Below are 22,543 nucleotides of genomic sequence, written 5' to 3' on the forward strand. Positions count from 1 at the left end.
TAGACATAGTAGGGGCATGGAGAGTTTTCACTCTTATTGTGAACATCATATTCCCTTTGGTCAGATGGGGCTAATGCTCAGAAATATGCACCAGACTGCTGAGCTCCCAGAGCTTCCTCCTGGCTCCAGCTTTGAGAAGCTGCTGCCTCCCCTGAGCTGCCTGCTCTAATCTCAGTCCCCAGGCAGTATTTATTTAGCTTGGAGTAAATGGTTGGTATTAACCTCACACAGACTTAAGTGCTGCTTACATACCACTTCCCATTTATTTATTCCTTTTTCTCATTACAGTTTTGCCCCATTTCCCTTGGGCTTTTGTGCTGCCTTTTTTTTTTTTTTTGACTCTTTGGGTCTTTCCCTCCAAGCCAGCAGTCATACAGAGAAATCCAGGCATAAATGTGAAAAGCTCACATACCCAATAAGCCATCATTTTATTTGGGATATACCTACTGGGTCATTGTAGACCATTCCAATCCTGGAATCTATTCCCAAACAGGAAAGTACAGTCTCTCCATTTGGCAGCACAGGGCTATCATTCATTTAAATACATGCAAAAAGCTCAGTGCCAACTATCTCTCGTGCTTGTGACCACTCAGCTTCCCATCGTCATCCTGGGTGGTTCCCATCACTAACCTGCTAGAGCTTCCAAAATGGGGATGGTACCACCACCTCTTCTAAGTGACTAGTAAACTGCTGTATGCAGCCTAGACTGTTAGCAAAACTTCTTTATCCAAATTAGCTTGGGAATGGCTCTGTTTCTAATCCAGCTGGATTTCTCACCTCTTCTTGTTGAATATATCTGAACTTTGCATTTACACTGTAGCTTCTGTTTGGCTGCAGGGATAATGTCATCTCTCTGCTAAAGACAAAGTAGTAATTTTCCCCAATGCCTGACACACACACAGCAGTCATCTTTTATATTTTCCCCAATAGTAATTGCTACCTTCTTTCTCTTCTGGTTTTTGGTTTGTTTTTTTTCCCAGACAAACAGTATTAGGAAGCCTCTAAATGAAACATGTAATTGCTTTCACCTGTAGTTTTACAGAAAGCCTCTGAAGTTTTAGTTGTTGTGAAACTGTCCATCTCCTGTCACAGATCTCCCTGCCATGTTAGTTATAGGATAGTGTGACTCTGCCTGCCTACCTTTTTTTTAACTTTGTAACTAAAGACAGCATAGTATTCAGTTTATTAAGATAATTTAATGTAAATCTATGATGACAGTGGTTTTCCTTTAATATTTTCTGTCTGATGGTCTTAAATCACATTTGTGCACATTAATGAATTGACTCTAATAGCTCCCAGTGGAAGAACACAAGAAAAAAGAGATTTCCTTAAGGTTATACAGGGAGTCAATGTCAGAGTCCCTTCCAGCTGAACCTTACCTGTTGGCTTTGAGTTAAAATTTTTAGGGAGTTCACTTTGTTGTAACAAAAGATATTCTGTGTGTTAAGAACCTAATATCTCAATCAAATGTCTCAAATTTTACATTTTAATAAGCAAAGAGCACAGAAGAGGACAGAAATAATATATTTTTTCATATAATTTTTTTGGTGTGAGTGTAACAGACATCTGGATAGGAAGAATTTACAGTTTAGATTTATAGTTTGTGTATCTGATGAGCTGTCTCTCCTCAATATATAAAATAGAGATGCATGTGAAGTGTTATGTCACTGTCAAAGCACTCAAGTGTCATCAAGGGCAAATATCCATCCTTCTTTACCTTTCTGTTCTGTAAAAAAAAAAAAAGAAAAGGAAATTCTTATCTAGGCACACTTCCTTATTCCTTCAAATTTTATCTGGACCAAAATTTGTATTATTATGGTAATTAAAATGCTCTTCTTTGGGTTTTTTTTGAAGGGGAAAAAAAGGCTGTTTCTCTTGTTCCTGTCTACTCTAGATAGCCAGGAAATAACATGTGCAAATGTGTCTCATTGTGATGTGATCACAAGTTAGTGCTGAGGTTTTATTGGGTAGTGTTTTATATTTTCTCTTTTGTCCCATTTTGGGCTATAGTTTAAGTAGAGATAATGTAGCCAAACCTCTGCTTTCTGGACTAGGAGCGTAAATCTAGGGTAAACAACTTGGAAAAAGAAAAGGGGAAGGGGAAGGGGAAGGGGAAGGGGAAGGGGAAGGGGAAGGGGAAGGGGAAGGGGAAGGGGAAGGGGAAGGGGAAGGGGAAGGGGAAGGGGAAGGGGAAGGGGAAGGGGGAGGGGAAGGGGAAGGGGAAGGGGAAGGAAGGGACGGAAAGGAAAGGAAAGGAAAGGAAAGGAAAGGAAAGTGAAAGGCCGGAAAGGACAACCCAGTAACCGCGAAAAAAAAAACGAAAATCAGAAAAGGAGGAAGGGACCAAGGAATGGAACCCACACCAAAAGAGAAAAGGAAAGGGAAAACCTACAAACGGAAACAGGAAAAGGAAAAGGAAAAAGGAAAAACAAAGGGAAAAAAAAAGGAAGGGAAAAAACAAGGAAACGGAAAAAGGAACGGGAAAGGAAAGGAAAAGGAACAAGAGGACAAAGGACAAGCGGAAAGGAAAAGGAAAAAGGCAAGGAAAGGAAAGGCACAAAGGAAAGGAAAGGAAAGGAAACGGAAGCGGAAAGGGGCAAAGGATGAAGGAACGGACAAAGGAGACAAGGAAAGGAAAAAAAGGAAAAGGAAAGGAAACTGAAAGAAAGGAAAGGAAAGGAAAGGAAAGGAAAGGAAAGGAAAGGAAAGGAAAGGAAAGGAAAGGAAAGGAAAGGAAAGGAAAGGAAAGGAAAGGAAAGGAAAGGAAAGGAAAGGAAGAAAGAAAAGAAGAGAGAGCCCTACCATACAAGAGTACAAAAGTTGTTACCCCAAATATTGCTGTGACATAGTTGTTCTAAGCACCAGTGGAAGTCTTTATTATAGAATAAACTATATTCTCTGGGATTGTTGCAAATTTATAGATTTATGACATTATAACAGTTGAATAATTTGTCCCATTTCATGTTACACTTCCATCTGCTGGGACACTTCAGCACAGCAGCATCCCCCCACACTATTATACTTTTGTATTTTCAAGTAGGGTACAGATTGAAGTTCATATATTCCTTCTACATAGAAACTAGTCTGTGGGGACTCGTCTTGAGGCTGTTATTCAGACTGAGCACCCAAAAGCTTCACCTGGCACCCATTACAGAGGAGGGTTAGGAGCAGAGCAGAGTAGCTGTTGTTGGACTTCCTGGAACAACTGGATTTGGCCAGCACACTTACATAACCTCAGCCTTGCATCTTCTAATGGCAGGCATCTTCAAGAGCTAAAATAACAGCAATAATTTCCCTTAGGGGCTTAAGCAGGTCATGAATTTCCTCCTGCAATGAGCAGTAGTCAGTCTGAAGTGACAGACCCTGTCCCAGCATACTCTAATATGAACTACTTCTGAGAGGAGAGGTTGCAGTGCAGCAGCCAGGTGCTGTGGAGAATTGGTAGTGAACAATGAAAAATACTTGGAAGGGCAAATACTCATATCTTTTTCAGCACTTGGGAAAAGGGGCTGTTGAGACAAGGAGAGCTGCTCAGCCCAGCAACATTCCCCCCAGCTCCACTTTCTGTCTGAAAGCTTTGAGAAGTTTATGGAAGAGCATCTAGCACTGTCTAACAGGGAATTAGGCAGGGGTGCTTGCAGAAAAAGGATCAGGAGATGGGCTTTCATAATTGAAACAGAAAGATAAGGAAATATATACACAACAGATGAGTGGCAGAAAGGGAGCTCTGAGAATAGGCTTAGGAGCCAGAGGCTCAAATTTGATTTCTCACATCTTGTTCTGTGGTTAAGTCACATCACTCATCTGTCTGATTTTTCTTATCTGTGTAATGGGGGACATATTACAGATCTCTGTTTAAGTGGAGGTCTGAGAATTAATAGATGCTGATAGAGTGCTTGGAAGATGAAAAATTCTGGGTATTACCACAGCAAATAGTAACCCCTTTGACTCATTTATGGTCTTATTAACACCAAATGCCTCTTTGGCTTCCTGTCATTTTAACTAAGCCTCCTTCTGATCCTATTAAACACCAGGGGGAAGTTCCTCGGCTAGTGTCAGTTGTCACAGCCCCATTGACTTCAATTATTTCTCTTGCACAACATATTTCATCCAAAGCACTTCAAGTATTTGAGAGATATTGGCCAATTAAGCATCACAGCCTCTACGGGAGGTACAGAGTCATACCTCAGTTAGAGAAACTTAGAAAAGAAAGGTTAATCAACTTACCCAAGGTCAGGAAGAAAGCGTAGCAGAGATAAGAAAAATGGAGCAAGAGTTGTGCTCATAATTCTGGACATTGCCTTGGCCAGGTTTTGCTCTGTTTATCAGGGTGGATCTGAAGCCACTGTTCCAAGCTCTGCCTTTTTCAGGTTCTTACTGGTATGAGACAGAGCAGGAACTCGCTTCCTTTTCACGCTCTCATACCCTTTCAGTTTCTATAATTCTCATTTTATTAGAGGCATCGTAGGAAAAGAATTATGGAGACTACATATATAAAGGCTGATTCCTCAGCTAGTATAAATTAGAAAGATTTCCCAAAGGCAATGAGAGTACGAGCACATATACCTGAAGATCTGGTCTCAAGGGCTTATTTCTGACAGAGTAGGGCTATAAGATACCTAGGGATTTTCAGCCTCCAGTCACTTAGGCAGAGGCTTTCTGTAGCTGTGGGAAGCTAAACTGCCTACTGGTGATTGCTTTTTCAGTATATTGCAAGCCAGGACTTTATCAGCATATGTGCAAATGATTCTCAGTAAGCTGGTTTGTGCCCTTATGCCTGCTAAAAGTCCAAAATGGCTGCATCAAATGGCAGTATTTAGAATAGCTCCAAGTGGAAATACTTCAAATATCCACAGTAATTCTGCTCTTTCTGAGATGAGAATTATGGGTTTTTTTTCCCAGTGTAAGGAGTGTTTGTGCAACTTCAGCATTTTATTCTGCAAATTTAGATCCTCTTTCAGAGAAACTAGTGAATGCTGTGATAGTAGAGTTTGATGTATAAATAGCCAGCAGACAAACATGAGGAGAGGCAACGAATAATTCACAGATGGAAGAGTTCGAGATCAGTTGAGACATAGTGGCAGAGCAGTAGTGCAGAGCTGAGGAGCAGTGCTTAGCTTGGTCAGCACTCAAAGAGAATCCACAAGTGCAGTTCTTAATTATATTTATAGATTTAAGTCCAAAATCAACTTTTTGTTTGTTTTTTAAAAACGCAAAACCAACCAAAGCCACCCGCCCTCACCCTGTGAATTTTGCTGTTTTGATGCAGTGCTCATAGCACCCAGCTAGGAAATAATAATATGTTATTTGGTTTTTTAGTTTTTAAAAGCTACAAACAAGTTGAAGAGGAAAGCCTGTCACAGCTACGACAAATTCATTGTATTTATAAGCTTAAGATCTTAATTTCCTGAAGCAGCTTTAAATGCAGATAGTGTGCTGTCTTTGGACACTGAGTTAAGACTAGTTTATATCAATATTCCAGCTAATTCTTATTTAGGTAAAGAATAACTGAATGTGCTGTTTCCATACTTGGGAAAAAACAACCCTATCTCTATAAAGCGCGTGGAAATACTTATATTGAAGTAAATACATATAGATATGTTTGTACACACATTTAAGTAAATGCTGGTCAAAACCAGATCTAAGGACTCATAGGAGCACTGGGGGAAGGGCTGAGGTGTGTGGAAAGGGAAGCAAGAGGAGGATAGGGCAGCTCAGAAACTCAGATTGATTACCTATGTAATTCTCTTTTTGCCCCTCCACACACATGTACTTCAGAACTAGAACTAGTACTTTTTTGAAAAAACACTGCCTAAAATCCTTAACATTTTTTTTTCTTCATCCTTATGCTAAGATTTAACATTACCTTGGGCTAGACTTTCCTGACCTTGTCACCAAACATATCTTGATATAAAAACACTTGGTCAGGACTCTTACGCTTATGAAAAGAGATGAAGCTATGAAAAGGATAAGGCTCCAACCTTAAACTCCAAGCTGGAAAAACTGCTTTTTTACTTCTGCCACATAGAAAGCATGCTCCCTAGGAAAAGGGAAATTCACACGCTTTAGGTCAGTAGCCACATATGAGCTATGTGTTTGGTCTTCAAGAGAACTTATATCAGGCATATGCTCCCTCTTGGAAATTTCTGTCACCTGTGATCTCCCATTCCATCTTACACTAATTTTTTTCTATTGCCATGGGAAACAGAGGTCTTGACTGGGAGGAGAAGGGAAACCAGCATAAGAGAAATCTGGAAGTTGTCCTATATGCTTGATAAATCAAAACAGTGTCTTGGAAAATGTTGCCTGACTATTTGAAGGTGCTAACTGCTTAAGAAGGTAATGGTGTACCATGGAATGAGACAAGTCCCTGTCCTCCAAAAAGTGAGCACAGAGCGGCTTCAAATGTTCCCCATCCCCAGCAAATGTGTAAAAGTGCCAGCATCTCTCTTAAGGGGAATAGAGCTAAGAGCAAATACACATTAGAAAGTGCCAAAATATTTTATTGTTAGGTGTAAAACCTGTTTCTATTGACAAGTGTGACAGTCTTTACTGGTCTCAGTTAACAGGACCCTAGGGACTTCCCGTTCACTGGAAGAATAAAAAAACAAGAGAAATCATTTATGTACAGGCTAATACTTTTTGCTAGAGCTTGCACAATTTAGCTCAGACCGGCTACAGAACACTGAAAGACCAACTTTACTTTTACATGGCATTTTAGAAGTCTAAAAGCACTCCTTTTGCAATAGTGTCTCAAAGACTTAGAACCACTTGGTCAGTCTGAATCCATAGGAATACATTAAATGTATATGTATTGTGTGAGTAGATGGGGTCCTACTATCACAAGCCTGGTCGGGTTCTGAGAACACAAAAATAAGACATTTTGGACTGATTAAAGCCAGTGCAACATCACTTCCTCAGCTTCCTCTTGTACAGTCAATGCCTCAGAGTTAAGTCCTGTACTTATTAATGGAAATTCTCATATGAGACCTGACAATCTTCCCATCCTCGAGACAATGAGAGTCAAAATCTTTCTAGTATTCCAGCTGTGGGCTTGTGCAGAGGTATCTCCCTAGGGGGATCCAGGATTGCTTCCAAGAAATACCATTCCTCCCCTTCTACATTTTGGGAAAGAGAGAGACATCAAGACTTGGGTGGCTTGCAGTGGGCTGCTGCCAGTTGAAGGGGGCCACTGTCTTGAAGTTACTGGCCTCCAATACCTCTCTGTAAAAATTGTAAGGATGCGCCCCTAAAAGAATTTCCGTATGATCATAGGCTCTATAGTAATTCAGGGTTTTTTTTTCTGGCAACGTCCTGCTAGAAAGGCTATAGCTAAGGAAAGAACACTTTTCTTCTCCTAAAACAGTTATTTTAATCCTCAGTACCGTTACAGTGTTTTTACAAGTATCTATCTACCTATGCTTTAGGGTGTCTGTCTAGGTCCTTGCATAGAGAGCTTTCAAGAGATTGCTGCTCTGGTTGGTCTCTCCAAAACCATGGTCTCTTGCATATCCCCATGCCCAGAAGAGGGTATTTAGGACTTCTGCTGATCATGGGTTGTTCCCTGGTGGATAGGAGTATCCTGTCCATCTTGTTCCTTTTTCAAGTGCTGTTATCAATGTCATACTTGATTCGGTATCAAAGCTTTTGAAAATACACACTGTATGTAGAAACAAGAGGATGCGATGTGAGGATTTGTGGGTCATGCTGGATGACCTGGTGGGGTATACAGAAGAGGCAAGCATTCTCTCCAAGGGTCATTCTCAGAGGAAATCTCTGGATCTCTCTGTTCAGGTAATATTTTTTTGGTCAGGGAGAAGAAATGCTATTGGAACTCTGTCACCTGGCTAGTTCAGTGTTACTTCTGACATTTATGTAATATACAAATATGGTTCTCACTATCACATTTTCCAGCTCTAAAGAAATATTAAAATGTGTAAAAGCCATGATGTTATCATCATTTTTGATTATAGCATTAAACAGTGTATTAAACCATTCCCTTTGGTGTACAATTCATACCTCTTAGCCTGAAGGTGCATTTCTTATTAAAATGTCTCAGATCCACATATTGTGAAATAATATCCAATGAATTCTCCCTCTTTATTTATGTATTTAAAAGAAGTTGTTAAGGGATTTGGGGAAACAGATGAATTTACTGTCTGTAATAATGTAAGATCATAACAGGTACAGTGCTTATTATAAGAGTTATTTTCTAAGAGTTTTTTAGGCATTTCATTCAGATTGGTTTTGAAATGAACACTTTTCCAGATGGACTAAAAACTGTCTGAATGTCCCCAGGACAGCATGTTGAGTTGCACATAAGGGGTCAGTAGAGTTGGAGGGTGATTTAGAAAAGATTGGGCTGCAAGATTTTTTTTTTTTTTTTTTCTTCCAGTTAAAATAGCCAAGGTTTACAGAACTAGTAGTTTTGATTACCTCAGTTTAAATTACTTGAAACAGTTTTAAAACTGATTGCAGAGGGTGCTAGTCACTCTTTTCCTGAAACTCAGCTGCCTATAAGCGTTCTCAGTTTAACACCCAAATATTGAGGTACCTAACACCAAACTACAGTAACAAATCAGTCTGGCTGAACAGCTGCAGTGCTAATGTGGAAAGGGGTTAAATAATAGTCATCAGTTCTACTGTCAAACTGGAAGAAACTGCAATCCCCAGGGGAAAAAACCTCAGACAATGAAAAATGTTCTGTGTTGGTGGATTTGCCTGAAGAGTTACTTGCAGAGCTTATATTAACAAGCTTATATCTTGCACCAGTGTAGGACACAGGTAGCCAATTAGCTGTACTGGGAGAGATCACCTTTCTTCTCGGTATAATTTTATCTGTAACTAAGAGATTTTCCTCAGAAAACCTACCTTGTCTACCTTTGCAGAGGTAGGCAAGGGGTGAATAATTCACCCAGCCAGAGCCATACAGGGTTAACTGCTTGTGTGAGCACTTCCATGATCAGGTTCCAGCAGTGCCCAAACAGCTGAACTTCCTGCTCAGGGTATCATTGTGGATTTGTTCCCTGAGTATTTTTGCCCTGGCTCATTTTTTTCTTTTTTTTTTTTTTTTTTTTTTTTTTTTTTGCCATTATATTTCCTTCTTTTAAAAATCACTTCTTTTTATTTAATTTAAAAGTTTAACAAAATAGGATTTTGGCCTGTAAAAGTCTAGACTTTTAGGATGTAGCTGGCAGTCTCCTCGTCCCATTATCTGTTCTCTCTTTTTTTCTTTCACTTGCTGTTCTTTTTCGGCACTGAAAATGTAATCAAAGTCACTGAGGCCCCAGTAGACCTCTGCTTGTTGATTAAAATTGAATAAACTAGACAAATTCTGGTGGGAATTGAAGGCATTTATGATGACTACCTGGCATTTTTCTCTGCCCTTTTTTATGTACTTGTCACTGTATTTTCCCACATCAATCTCATAAAACATTCTTTTGCTCATGCTTGAAATACTGATATTATCCTACAGCAAAGATAAAAGCACATCACAGAGCAATATGGCTTGGTGATAGAATTATCTGCAATACACAGAAATCTCTACTGATGTTTAGGGCTGGCATGGTATTAAACACATTACTTTTGCTGACAGGCATTTTCATTTCCTTGCATCATGCAGGTAGGGGAATTTGAAGGAAATCTAGTTTTCTCTTCTAGATTTGTTCAATAAAAAATGTAAAACAGAAATGCCAGTGGATATGGTAGCATCTCTTTAAATCAAAAGGAACTCACTGAAAGTCTAAGTTTCAGAGAAGGCTATGTGTTTTTATGTGTTTATTATATGTTTGTGTGGCTGTATTTACAAATCTATCTAAATATTTATATAAACAACACAAATATTTATATTTATATAAATGTCTGTATAAACACAATATTTATATAAACAAATAGCTGTTCCCTATATAACTAATCTGAAAGAACTGGGGACAGTCCAAAATCAAGCAGTTAAAAATTAGTGTCAGTGAATCTTTTGCTTGTTTGGTCTTTATGATGTGATTTTTTGTAACATCTCTACTCATTATTTCTCCTGTATGACTTTCTCCCCATGCCGTGCACACACACAAAAAAAAGAGCTTCTGGAATAAGTTTGAGATCTGCTCTCAAATTGATGGCCTTGTACACAGGATGCCCACTTCAAGTTTTTTGAAGTGGGTTGTGTAGTGAACGAGGTGAGGAATTCTTACAAGGTAGGGACACGTCTTTAGCAAAGCATTTTCTTCCTACCCCTCTTTCTTCCCCAGGGTCACACTGTGGTGGTTACTAAGTTACTAAGATCATTTTTCCCTCAGGTCACCTCTGAATTATGCATTCCTTGTGTTCCAGTTCCTAACTTCAGATCCTATAGCTTGGATGGAAACAATATTGAGCCCTGAAAACAGGAATTAAGTCAGCACTTCAAAAGTGTATGGTGCCATAAGGTGCTAAGCGCTCTGTGTAATCAGAACTTGCAATCTGAATTTGCACATTCAGTACTAGTGGACATTTTGACTTAATTTTCCTATTCCTGAACTCAACATTTGTAAAACGAGCCTATCACCTGAGAAAGGTGTTGTCCAAAATAATTAGTTTTTGCAAAACAGTTCAGTGCTATGCTGAGTGGCACCACAGAAATGCCCCTGTGGAAATAAATTACTCTTCAGAGCAGGATTAGTATAGAATGCAGGAGTGGCCACCAATGAAGCAATGAAGATAAAACACAGGATCAAGTAACAGCATTTTCAACGGTATTATTCTTTCTGTGCACTGAGTGCGTGAAAGTTCACATCAAAAAAGAGTAGTGTGGGATCGTGTAATTGGAGGACGTGTAGAAACATACACACATGAAACTCAGGGACTGCTTTTATGCTCTATTTGTGCAGGAATTTATGTCTAGAAATCAACAATATTAAAAATTAAAATGGTTTTCGTTGGTATGATGGGAGAGAATCTGATCAAGTGGCTGGGGCAGACATGACCCCCACCCCTGTCGAAGGTCTATTTTGTCACTGCCTTGGTCTATGAAGTTGGAGGTAATGAATGCTTCTTTTCTATGTACTCTCTGGCAGTAAATTCCTTTGGAATAGTTTGATACTATACATTGCCCAAATACAAAATATTCCTTTGTCGTGCACGATATTTGTGTAGTTGTGGATTTTGGAACAGGATTTTTGTATGTTTTCAGCATTATGCATTCACTGTAGAATAAAACTGAGTGTTCTGCTGCTGTACTGAATAGGCCCAGAGCTGATCAGAGCATGCTGAGGTTTTTGTTCACCTCTTGCTTTAGGGAGAATGGGTCTTCTGCAGTCTAGAAGGCAGTAGCTTTGGAGCATGAGAATGAAGTCTCTTCTCCTGCTACACAGCTGGGTATTCTGCATGAATCTGGCATAAATTATTAACAAGCAAACCCTAATTTTTCTGTAACTGATGAGGGATTTACAAAACTTCTGAAAACTGAGTGGAATATAACCAAATATTTATTTATGCCAGTGTTTGTGTCTGCAATGGTATTTGTTAATAGGCCGAATAAGCGAGCATACAGAAAATGAGATATCACTGATATCGCATAATCAGGCAGTTTCCCCAAGAAAAATATAATTTTACCTGAATATCTGGCACAACTGACACAAAAAAATTGTGCTGATCCCTAACCTTTGCTAGCAGTAGACCTTCTCATTGCTAGTAGGCTTACTGTATGTGATTTAGTGTAAATACCCCTTGCTTGAGGACATAGTGGAGGGGAATTGTATGTGGGCTGCTGGGTTCACACTGACCGAGAGCTCTTATAGTTCGTTTTGCAAGGGAACTGCTGAGGTTAGACTACAGAGGTTTTTTTTGTAATTTAGTCTTACCTGCCGGATATGACCTCAACTTTTTTCTCAGGTCTAAGGATTGACAGAAAAAAATCCCAACATTTTCCACTCATCAAAAGGTCAAAAATATTTGATCCGGTTAATTCCTAGAAGGTAAGAAAATACATGTAATTTTATAGAGCTCCTTTTAGAGCAGAAATACCAAAAGAAGGCCTCTTGTCACCATTTTCGGCTAGACTGGAATGTCCTGTCTTTTGAGTTCTGTGGGAGAAACAGTTACTGTTCTCAAGAAGCACTGAACCAATGTAAAAATTTTTAATCCTGTCCAAAAAGAACAAGCCAGGTTATCTCCAGCCATCCCCTTGAACGTGCCAGCCATTAAGCCAACATATGAATATATGAATATCTACATAGAAACACACCCCATAAGTGAAGGTTGATCTTTTGCAGTTGAGTTACATTATCTTTTACGTTACTGCTTGGTCTCGGTAATGTTCAGGTCAGTGCTATTGAGTGTGTTTCTTTGTGTGGCAATTTACGTTGTGTGCAGGGCTCCGGGGCACAGCATGGGGGATCATAGGGCTGTAAGTTCTGCAAAGCCTCTGTGTACATCCGTCATTTTCAAGGCAGCAGGGAAGCTCATTCTTTTTGCCAGACTTTAGCTGTGGAGCTTGAATGTGCCTCCCCCTCGGAGCTCCTGTTGGACTGCCACACAGGGAATATTCCGCATTCAGTGCATCCATTCTGCAGCTGCCTGGCAGAGCACCAAGCTTGCAGGAGGGCACAAGAGAAAACATAACCCTGTTTAAAACTATTCAGGCTCATCAGCAGACTGTGGTATTGCAGAAGAGGAGAGGTGACATAGTTTCATAGTTTGTCCTTATGCAAATAAGGTGCCAGCAGCAAGAGTGAAAGGAACTATTTCCTAAAATTGAGAAATGCTGCAAGCAGCAAGGTAAAGCAATGGGGTTATGCATGTACTACTCTTCTTCCTTGTCCCATTGCAGCTCATAAAACAGGGAGACAAGGAAGAAAAAAACAAAAGGGAAAGAGGCAGGAGAGGAGAGACCAAGGAAGTAAGTCAGATTCCCAGGAAGATTAGCTTTAGGAAAGCTAAGACAATGCAAGGGAAAGCACTGTTGCCTACCCGGGTTTTACCTAGATGAGAAGGCTAATAACTAGCAGTGGGGCCAAAACACAACTCTACTTTAGCTTTTCATTTTCTCACTCCAAAGGCAAATAAATGCATATTTAAATGATCACAGCAGTTAAAAACTGCTCCAATGAAGTAACGTTTTGTTACATCTGCCTAGCAAACACCTGGGTTTGCTTCTGCAGAACAAGAGATTTTTAAATGTTCACTGATCAAGAATTCTGGTTGGTTTTTAAATGTAAAATGCTTTTTTATTGCTAGTGCATAATTTAATTTGAGACCACTTGTGGTTGATGTGTGTCTAAAAATCTGATCTCCTGCAGGCACATGGTGTCATTGTATCTGCGCATTTAATTTTTCTGAAAAGAAATTTTCTATCTACTAGAGATTAAAGCAGCCCTGCACCCCCCACTTTTCCTCTCTCCTTACCCAAATCCAAAAGAAAAAGGCAATTAAAAGAAACACTACTATATTAAAAAAAAATTAAAAAATCACTCTTGTTGCATGTGAGGGGCCAGCTCTGAGATTTAGACTTCAGGGGATGGTAGTTTTACTGGTCTGAGCTTCTGGATTCTTCCTGGAATGGAAAGACCCACATTTCTGCTTGGGAAAAGGCAAGACTGTGGCAGATGGTGAAAAAGGAGAATTACTTTTGTGAGACTTCATTTTTCCAGTATAGAAGGTCTCTCTTGAGGTGAGTGTTGGAAGGAGGCTGAGAATGGGTCAGGTTGCAGTGGAATCACATGCACAGGTAGCTTGCCAAAGGTTCCTTTGCAGCGTGTTCAAGGTTCCCCTCCTGTGATGTCAGGTCTCTTAAATTTGGTATCTGACTCCGCTCTTATGGGTTGAGTTATAGAAGTCCTGTAGATGATATGCATTTCCTGTGTTCTTGTAGGTTATACAATGACTTGAAGAGTAAGTTTTTTTGATTAAATGCCATCACATTTTGGGACCACACATCTCACTTGACAGTGGTGCAGGACAAAGTAATGCATTAATTCGGTTCGGCTCCTACTGGTGCATAGTAACATCATCTTGCAGCATGTTTTGTTGAACAGGCTACATGATGTGGTAATTTCTTTGAGCCCTATACTTGGCTGCTGAACAAAATGGGATGCTTCTCCTGACATCTTTCTGGTAAGACCAGAAATGCAATCTATAGTCCAGGCTTTTTAAGTGAGAACACCAAGGAATGAGCCAGACTGAGGAGATAGGAGTGACCTTTGGGATGATGAAATGACCATGGTTGGTTGTGCTAAAAGGGAAGTAGCTAAGGCCACTAAGCGCAGTTGGAATATGCAGTTCTTCCTAATTCTCCACTTTGTAGACTAGCCAGTGCTGTCTGCCCTCATCTGTTACCACACAGGTCCCATAATGACTGACCATATAACCCATCTTTCTCAGCATGCCGTTTCTACCAGAGTCATATCTACATGAGCACCAGCTTGAAAGCTTGAGCTGTTACCACTCACTCCTTTTAAATGAAGTTGTTGTAGTGGCCCTGTTTGTGGCAGGTCTAATGTTTTGCCTCAGCACTGCCTTTTCCATGGTGGTGCTGCATTGCTGGGGTCAGAGCTCTTGAGGAATAGTCAGTCTTTAGGTTCATGCTAATAGAAAAGCAATGAATATGCTTCAAATGCATTTAAAAAAAAAAAAAGTGAGGGAGCATTTATGTTCTGTCACAGAAGGCCCCTTAGGTCTGCTAATGCCCTAGTTAGAAGAGTTTTCATCCTTGCATTTACCCAAGTATTTACCTTTCTTCCTGGCTTCCATGGGCAAAGCCGTACCATGCACTATGGTGTGTGATGCTCCGGGAGAACACTAGGAGCTCTGCTGTGGGTCCTTACATTTGGCTGACCCTGGAAATGGTGAAAGGCAGTGGTCTGCCTTTTTTAAAAAACATAAACAAAACCAAAACCGAAAAACAAACCCAAAAACCCTGACACCAAACCAGAAAAAGAAAAAAAAGCAATCTATTTTAGATATGGGAGAGAAAAACTTTTGGAAAGCTTTTCACTTAACAAGGGTCTTCTGTGACATTTAGGCGCATTTATACAAGTTAAAAAGGAATTTGGCACCTTCCCACCTCACTCATCAGGCTTAGAAGAGAGAAAGAAACTAAAAAGACAAGATTACTTGATATGTTGCTTTGTTTTGTTCACATAAAGTGTTGTGCCGTTGATGCTGGCTGAGTACTATTACAGGCCACAAAGAGCCTTGACAGAGGAGTCATATTCAGTCACATCCAGGGCTTGCTTTCTAATGAGGAAAGATAATTATCGTGCCAATCTCTGATCGCCTTTTACAAGGCACATTTAATCTGAGGGAAGATAGGAGCATCTTTTGTCTCGTACAGACTTGAGAGCAAGGCCAGCAGGTGTAACAGAGTAATCACTCTGAAGGATTTGTTCATTATTTCCCAGAAAGAGGGAAAAAGTCATGTTACTGTCTCTTCTGTTTTCCCTGCTCTTGAGTTCAACTTGTGCAGTTTGATCGTGGTGGCCCCACTTCTTCAAGCACCTTATATCCTATCAAAAGCTCACTTGACAAGCATTTATTACTGGTTAGACAGCCAAGTAGTCTCCCTCCATTCCCTGCCCCTTTCTCTTTAGAAGAGAAAATTTGCACTGCGTTTTGATGGGAACCTGATGATGTGCCGTATGCTCTGAGGCATCCACTCCCTTGGCTGTAGAGCAGTGTGGCCATGGTTGTATGCTTGCAGACATTTTTGTACATTATAAATGACCTCCACAAATGTGCATACTACTGGGTTCATATGCATGAGTGTGTGTGTGTCTTTTCTTTGAAACACTCAGATGCCCATTCCAGGGGAGTATAGAGATGAGCATATGCTCTGGGAGATGTTGACTTTTATATACTTGAGTGCACGCATGTCTACAAGTGTATGGCTTCTGATTATATGGGAACTCCAAGACTACAGGGCCAGCTGTAACTTTGAGAATTGTCTTGAGAATTTTCTTGTGTCTTTTTCTTACTAGTAACAAATTAATGGAATTCCTGGTTTTTCACACTTCATAACATGGATTATCTCACTGATCCTGTTTGCCAGGTGGTCTCACATTCACACCAGAGGGCTTGCCACTGGGTTAAGTGGCTATGGGTAGCACTCTATAAATTGATTTTGCCTCGGGGAAAAAGGCAAAAAGAACTAGATGGTGAAATAGAGCAGTTTTAGGGAATTGCATCTTTTAGGACAAGGTATTTGGAATCTCAAGCAACTTGGTCAGATATAGAAGCTTGGAAACAGCTCCAGCTAGTGCATGAAGTGTAATTTCAATAAGATTTAATTTATTTTATCATCTTTTACATTACAGTCAGTTCTTTTATAACATTTCAGTGGAGGTTTTTTCCAACATGACATAGGTTTCTGCAGTGGAGGTGCACACTGAATGTGAAGACAACCGGTGGGACAGTTGTGCTTTAGATGCTGGGGAAGTGAGTTATGAATGTTACCTGGATGTTACCTGGATTACTTCAGGATCAGTAATGGAAAAGTTGGTAGGATTCACTTGCTGGCTTAGCTATTAGCATTGCCAACTCATTGCAGGAAATGGAAGGGTACAAACCTCACAAGCCTTCAGTTTTACGATACCTGCAGTTTTATAACTGCATTGGTTTATATATGGTTCAAGATCTTATCCTTGTATAATACTAGGTCAAGACCAGTATATCTTGATCCCATAGTCCACTGAATAGCAATTTTTCTTGGACTGTAGCAAGGTCCAGCAATGTGGGAGAGAAACACTGACCTCTTTAGATTCATTCACAGTATCCCTGGCAATACACATTTCTCTAAACACAGGATGAGAGACTAAAATCACACTATTGGCTCTGAGGGGAGAAAACTGTGAGTAAATCTTATTGATCCATATCCCAGTGTCCAGCTGCTGAAACAACTGTTGAAACAGGTGTGTCTAATTTTAGCTTTTGAAACAGTTGGGCAAAGTGTTGGCCGTGTTTCAGTAACTTTTGCTTAAAGAGAAGGCAGGTGGCATTCTCTGAACATGCTGCTATTGAATTAGAGAGACCTATTAATATCAGTGAGTCAACTTAACTTAATTCTCTCAACCTGCTAATGAGCATTTTGGAAAGGATTGGAGAAGAATGACAGGGTACCTTGAATAAACCAAAAGGGAAAGAGATTGCAGTGTGTGTGTTCTAGCAACAGCAATTTAATCAGTTTAGATGCATCTGTGCTACCTGTCACTTTGCTGGCTGTTTGTATTTCTTTCGTCTGGGTGACCTGAGGCATGTATGTCCTAGATGTATTTTTTGAATGAAGGCATACTCCATTGAAGTAAAGATTACACGTGAACATGAATAGACTGGCATGTGTGTGAGAGAGAATGTTAAAAAAGCCAACAACAAACCTGCTCTGAGTGATTTGTGGTTTTTGTTGCAAAATCAATTATTCAAAATTGAGGGGTGCTGGAAAACCATGTAACATCTTCCCCTTTCTGCATTCCTTTCAGTCTTTTAATTACAGGATCAGGATCATGTTATTGTAGACTCCCTATTTGTTAGTGAGACAGAAACAATCTGAGTGAAACACATTTGTATAATTAGAAAATTCTGTAGTTTGGGAACCCCCTCTTTTCATTGAAATAAAAGTTAAGGTGTCTATTGAATAATGAAGAGGAAAGCAGGGGATTAGTAATTAAAGAACTCAAATGCCTCGAGTTGTGTTCCTAGCTTTGCAGCAGGGTTCTAGAGTGATACATTTTTCATAAAAACAGTATGTTATAGAAGTGAGTGCAGAAATAATTGATTGTTATCAGTGTATACTTTTATATTGATTTCTTTGTGTACCCGAGAACAATGGCTTTGAAAGCTGGTCACTATGTGTAGTGGACTGTGAATGCCTCTCAGAAAAAAAAACTTGTTGGAAAGAAGAAGAGGGGGTAGAGAGAAGATATTTTAAAAATGAGGCGTTTTGTCATGTTCTTTAGCAGCATCTGATTGTGCTAAGGAGGGTATAAGTAGTATCTAGCTCCTCCAGATGTCAGCTATTTAGAGAGACACACACCAGAAGTTCTGTGGACAAAAAATGATTGAATCCCACACAGGATACTCTTCTTGGCAAGAGAAGAAATGGGAGTGAGTGGGTGAGCCTGTGTGTGCTACTGTGCAGGATGGGATGGGCAATTACAAAAATGGGAGATAAGGAGATAAATGAAGATGGATGAAGGTAAAAATACCTGCTAAATGCCACTGTCCTACTTGGAGGGTGTGGAATTGTTGCCTGGTTGTCTCAGTGCTTTGTCTAGTCTGATTTTAACCCTATAAACTATTTTACCATGACTTAGGTAACCTAAGCTATGAAAAACTCTGTACAAACATCTGGATATGTATTATTTTTAGTCTGTAACTAGCGACCTAAAGAAGACCCAATAATGAGAGTGATTTCTTGCAATACAGCTTGCTGGGGGAAAAAACCCAACCCAAACCAAAATTATTAGATCATCCTCAGTTGAAAGTGGAAGCTTTTCATAGTTTTATTTTTTAGATGAAAATTTTGTTAATAAGTTCTTTAAAGCTCAGTAGTATTTCTGGGGATGGGTAAAAGAGTTTCATAGAACCCACAAATAATGAGATGGCTTTGGGGCTTCCCTCAGAGGCTACCCATTTCCTCAGCAGAAGCTGGAAACACGCTGTCATACTAGTTTTGAAATTTACGTTTGTGTAATATCTTCCTCCTACCTCAAACTGCGTTAGATAATTTATTTCTCTCTCTCATGCGATTTCTATTCACTGGTTGGCTGTGACACCAAAGGGATGTTTGCAGATGGGGAAGAGAAGCAGTTTCCCTGCCTTTGAGCTGGTCTAAGTCCTATTGTCAGTGCTAGGTGAGATCTCCCATTTCTAGTGTAGAGTAATGCTTGATCAAAGTGGCACAGAATTATTCACCTTTGAAGGATTCCTTCTGGTGCTGCTCTTTCTGTGACCCTTAACTAACACATGCTTCATTAGCATATATACATGGTACAGATCTAAGATGCTGAATTACCCAACTCTCATACCACAGTCTTTGGTTCTGGTACTCCCTTTACAAAAGGTTTCTTGCAATACAGCCCATAGTGAGAGGCCAGCATTCTGCAACTTCAGCTGTTGCACTGGCTGAGACCATACTGTACTAGTGTGGAAATACAGTGTTATTTTAGTCTGTTTTTCTAGGGAAACGATGCTTCTGCAATTGCTCTGTCTGGCCATTGCCCCTTTGGTTGCCTGGCCAGCTGCCACCACATTTGACAGGAGTACTGAAGCCCCAGAGATACTGAACTCCTCCAGAATCTGTTCTTCAACCCTACTGAGGCATGAGGGCTGGCCCTCAAGCTGGTAGGCTTGCAGCTTCCAGCTCCGAACCTGCCACAACACAGACCGCTGTTTCCTCGCCCAAAGCAAGACATGAGAAGGAAAAGAAATGAAAAGTGTTACAGCAGGGTAAGGAAATATGACAAGAATCTGAGCACATCAGAGGAGAGAGTGTGAGAGAATGCGGGGAGGAACTGAGGGTCGTGTGGTGACATTATGGTGAATAGGGGAGGGCACACATGGCACAACAAAGAGGAAACATAAAGCCTCATTTCCTACTTGCTTATTTCTGTAGTTCTGTTTCTTGTAGAACAAATATTTTTTCAGGTAGCCAGGAATATCAGATGCCCTGTTTTTATCTGCCTGCTGCTACATTTCAGGTGATAACATCTAGCGTAGGGCCTGGTAGCGGATAAGTAGCATCTGAAAAGGTGTTATAAGTAGCAAGAAAAGGTGTTATAGAGAGCACCTGTATATCTGTTTATTCTGTTGATCACATACTGCTTTCTGCCTCTTCAGGATTTTTTTGGTAGCTTGAGCTGTCACAGAATAGTTACCGTCAGATTTCTCTGCAGGAGGAGATTGGAAGGAGATGCAGAGATGAAGACAGCAACAAAATGACTCACAGTTAATCATTCTGAAGACCACTCACATTTCCTTCTCCCTCACAGTACCTTACCATGATTCGGACAGTACCCTGGACAAGTCAGTGACAGACTGTGTGTTGCCATCCTGACTGATCATTTTTGGTGACTGATAAAAAGGAGAGGGAGGCAAAACTTGGCATCTGATTAAAACTGTGCAGACCTAGTTATAACTTAAAGGGTGACTTAAAGGATGAATTGGTCCAGGGTGCAGATGGCTTTTTTATGACCAACCCAAAGTTCAGAAGGAAGAAATGAAAAAGTGTGGTTCTTCAAGTGAGCTCCCTCTATGGGTTATGCAGGAATTTCCCTATTTTCACTTTTTTTTTGTTTATTCTGTAGTTGTCCCTGACCAATGGTCTGATGAAGAGATAAAGAGGCTACAGAGAGAGAGAAGCAGAAACGTGTGTGCATGTGTGTATGCACCTGTGTTTGTGTGCATCTGACAACTTTAAACGTAATCCCTGCTTCCCTATCATTAGCTTTTCCCTTGGCACTTTACAATGAGTTACTGGAGTTTCCTGTCAGTCCTGTCCAATAAATAGGACATCCATGTTGGTAGCAGTTTATGCCTTGTCTGTTGTATACAGCCTATCACTGAGGGAGCATGCTACTCCTTCCCTTCACTGTTTCCATGTCCCAATTTTCACTGCTGTCTGGTGTTTAAAGCCCTTGTACTCCTGATAACTGCACTTGCTCTGGTGGTATCATTTGCAGCTCCAGTGGGATTTTGTTGCTGCTAGGTGCCTCCCTCTACATGAATTCCCTCTCATTTTGCTCAAAGACAAGGATGCTGGGTAAAGGGAAGTGTTTTGTTTGAGGAAGCAGGCTTTTTGCATCCATGTGACTAGTACAAACACTCTTTGAATCAGAGGTGAGTTGGAGGATTTGGCAAGACAAGGAAACTGCTGGTGTCACAGGAGACCTGCAGCATTGGAGAAGCTTGTGTGGGTGGAGTTTGAGACCGTGGGGAATGATAGGAGAGTGAGGTGCTTCAAAAGGATAGAGGTGTTTTTAAAGCAGTTCATGCTCCTTATATTTATTCTCACTATTGTGCTTTTGTTGAGCTTCTCTGCTGGAGACCAGGTGTCCCAGTAAGGTCTCTGATCAGTTGCTGCAAATGGATCTGGAGTGTATTCTGCTTTCATTGGTTTGATTTTTTATGTGGGTGTGTTGTATGCCTTGAAGCCAGGGCCTCTCCTCAGTAGTATTAAATATATCAGCAGGAAACAGGTAGTTGGTGCTGTACAACTACTCATCCCAGTGTAATGCTACGGTGACTTAAGCTGAATTTTCTGAAAGTTGCAAAACTTTTTAAAATCTGAGTGCAAAAGACCTGGGAACATGCAAACAAGGGCTTTGCCATATATTTCATGTTATGGAATGTAAAACTGGAAGTAGCTACCAGGGTGCTAATACGAGCCCTTCTTCTATGCAAATATCACCAAGGAGTATCACCAATAAGATACATGAAATAATTGTTCTTGTGTATGCAGTGCTCATGAGACTCCATCTGAAGGACTGCAACCAGTCTGGGGAATGGCACTTCAAGAAAAATGTAGATATTTGGAAAACATCTCTGGGAAACCAGCAATAATGAGCACAGTCAAAACACCATAGATCTCTAAGGAACAATATAGCAAATGTCCTTGTCTAGGGAGGAGCGACATAGCAGAAGTCTTCAAATATATAAATGGTATCTGTGAAGAGGAAGGAAATAATCTTTCTTCTATGATGGGGCAAGAAATAACAGACTGCAGTATTGCAACTGAAAACATGTGTGTATATGTTGTTGGGGAATTACAGATTGCTAGGAAGGGAACGTTTAGAATACTGGTAAACCAGACCAGTTTTAAACTTTAAACCAAAACTTTACTGAACTCATTAAGTAGCAACAGACTTTATGATAATGGTTAATTCTCAGTTGTTATCATTAATTATTGCTTTATATACAAAACTGTTATTCTTTAATATTTATGTCCTAAATTAACTGTGACTATACAGTGCCATAGAGCTGATTCTCTAGAGTTAGAACTGACAGCTACAGAACTTGATGGATTTAGCTGCAGAAGAAGAGGTGAGAAGCAGAGAAGGATGATAGAAGTTAGAAGTGATGCTGGCTTGTTGTCTTCCATATCCAATTTCCCTTTTCATACTTGATTCTTTAATGCTATTTTCAGTCTCCCAAAAATGAGGTCTTCGGCTGCTAACAGTGCTGCTTCTCTTGTTCTTTTTTCCCGAGACATGCTTCTTGTGTGTTTAGCAGGATGCCCTGTGTGTTTGCATCCCTTATGCTTATCTTGTCCTTTGTTGCAACTTTTTGTTACTTGGATGCCTCTTATGAGCAACTATGTCTTGTTTGCCTGTTTGATGGTCATGTTGCTCACATACTTAGTGAAATGCTTATATATACCATCACAGTGTTGCAATATATTATATACTGCTGCTAGTTACAATATTTTAGTATGTTTATATCTGGGCACAAGGAAAGCTAGTATTAATTATATCCCGATTAATGCATTTGTAATTTATAAGTGTCACCAGCAAATTCTTCGACTATGGCAGATTTGTGAGAAAGAAAAAAAAAATTCTGTTGATAAAGTTGAACACTGGTGTAT

General features: G+C 40.1%; 1 protein-coding gene and 1 long non-coding RNA gene across 5 annotated transcripts in view; one reads left to right on the forward strand and one right to left on the reverse strand.

Moving 5' to 3' along the window:
- Positions 1 to 22,543, forward strand: part of LOC113987441 (neurexin-3-beta) — a 562,088-nt gene that overhangs the window by 162,864 nt on the left and 376,681 nt on the right. The window lies entirely within an intron of this gene.
- Positions 1,509 to 13,708, reverse strand: LOC113987443. 2 transcript variants are annotated; one of them, XR_003540540.2, is made up of 3 exons: positions 13,599 to 13,708; positions 11,835 to 11,941; positions 1,509 to 1,726 (listed from the first exon to the last, which is right to left on the reverse strand). It is a non-coding gene; the product is annotated as an uncharacterized LOC113987443 (long non-coding RNA). The 2 variants fall into 2 exon arrangements; XR_003540538.2 differs by lacking the exon at positions 1,509 to 1,726 and adding an exon at positions 6,483 to 6,591 and having other exon boundaries at positions 13,599 to 13,707.

Source organism: Pipra filicauda, unplaced genomic scaffold, assembly GCF_003945595.2.
Source record: "Pipra filicauda isolate LSUMZ 115617 unplaced genomic scaffold, ASM394559v2 scaffold372_size707771_pilon, whole genome shotgun sequence".
NCBI lineage: Eukaryota > Metazoa > Chordata > Aves > Passeriformes > Pipridae > Pipra > Pipra filicauda.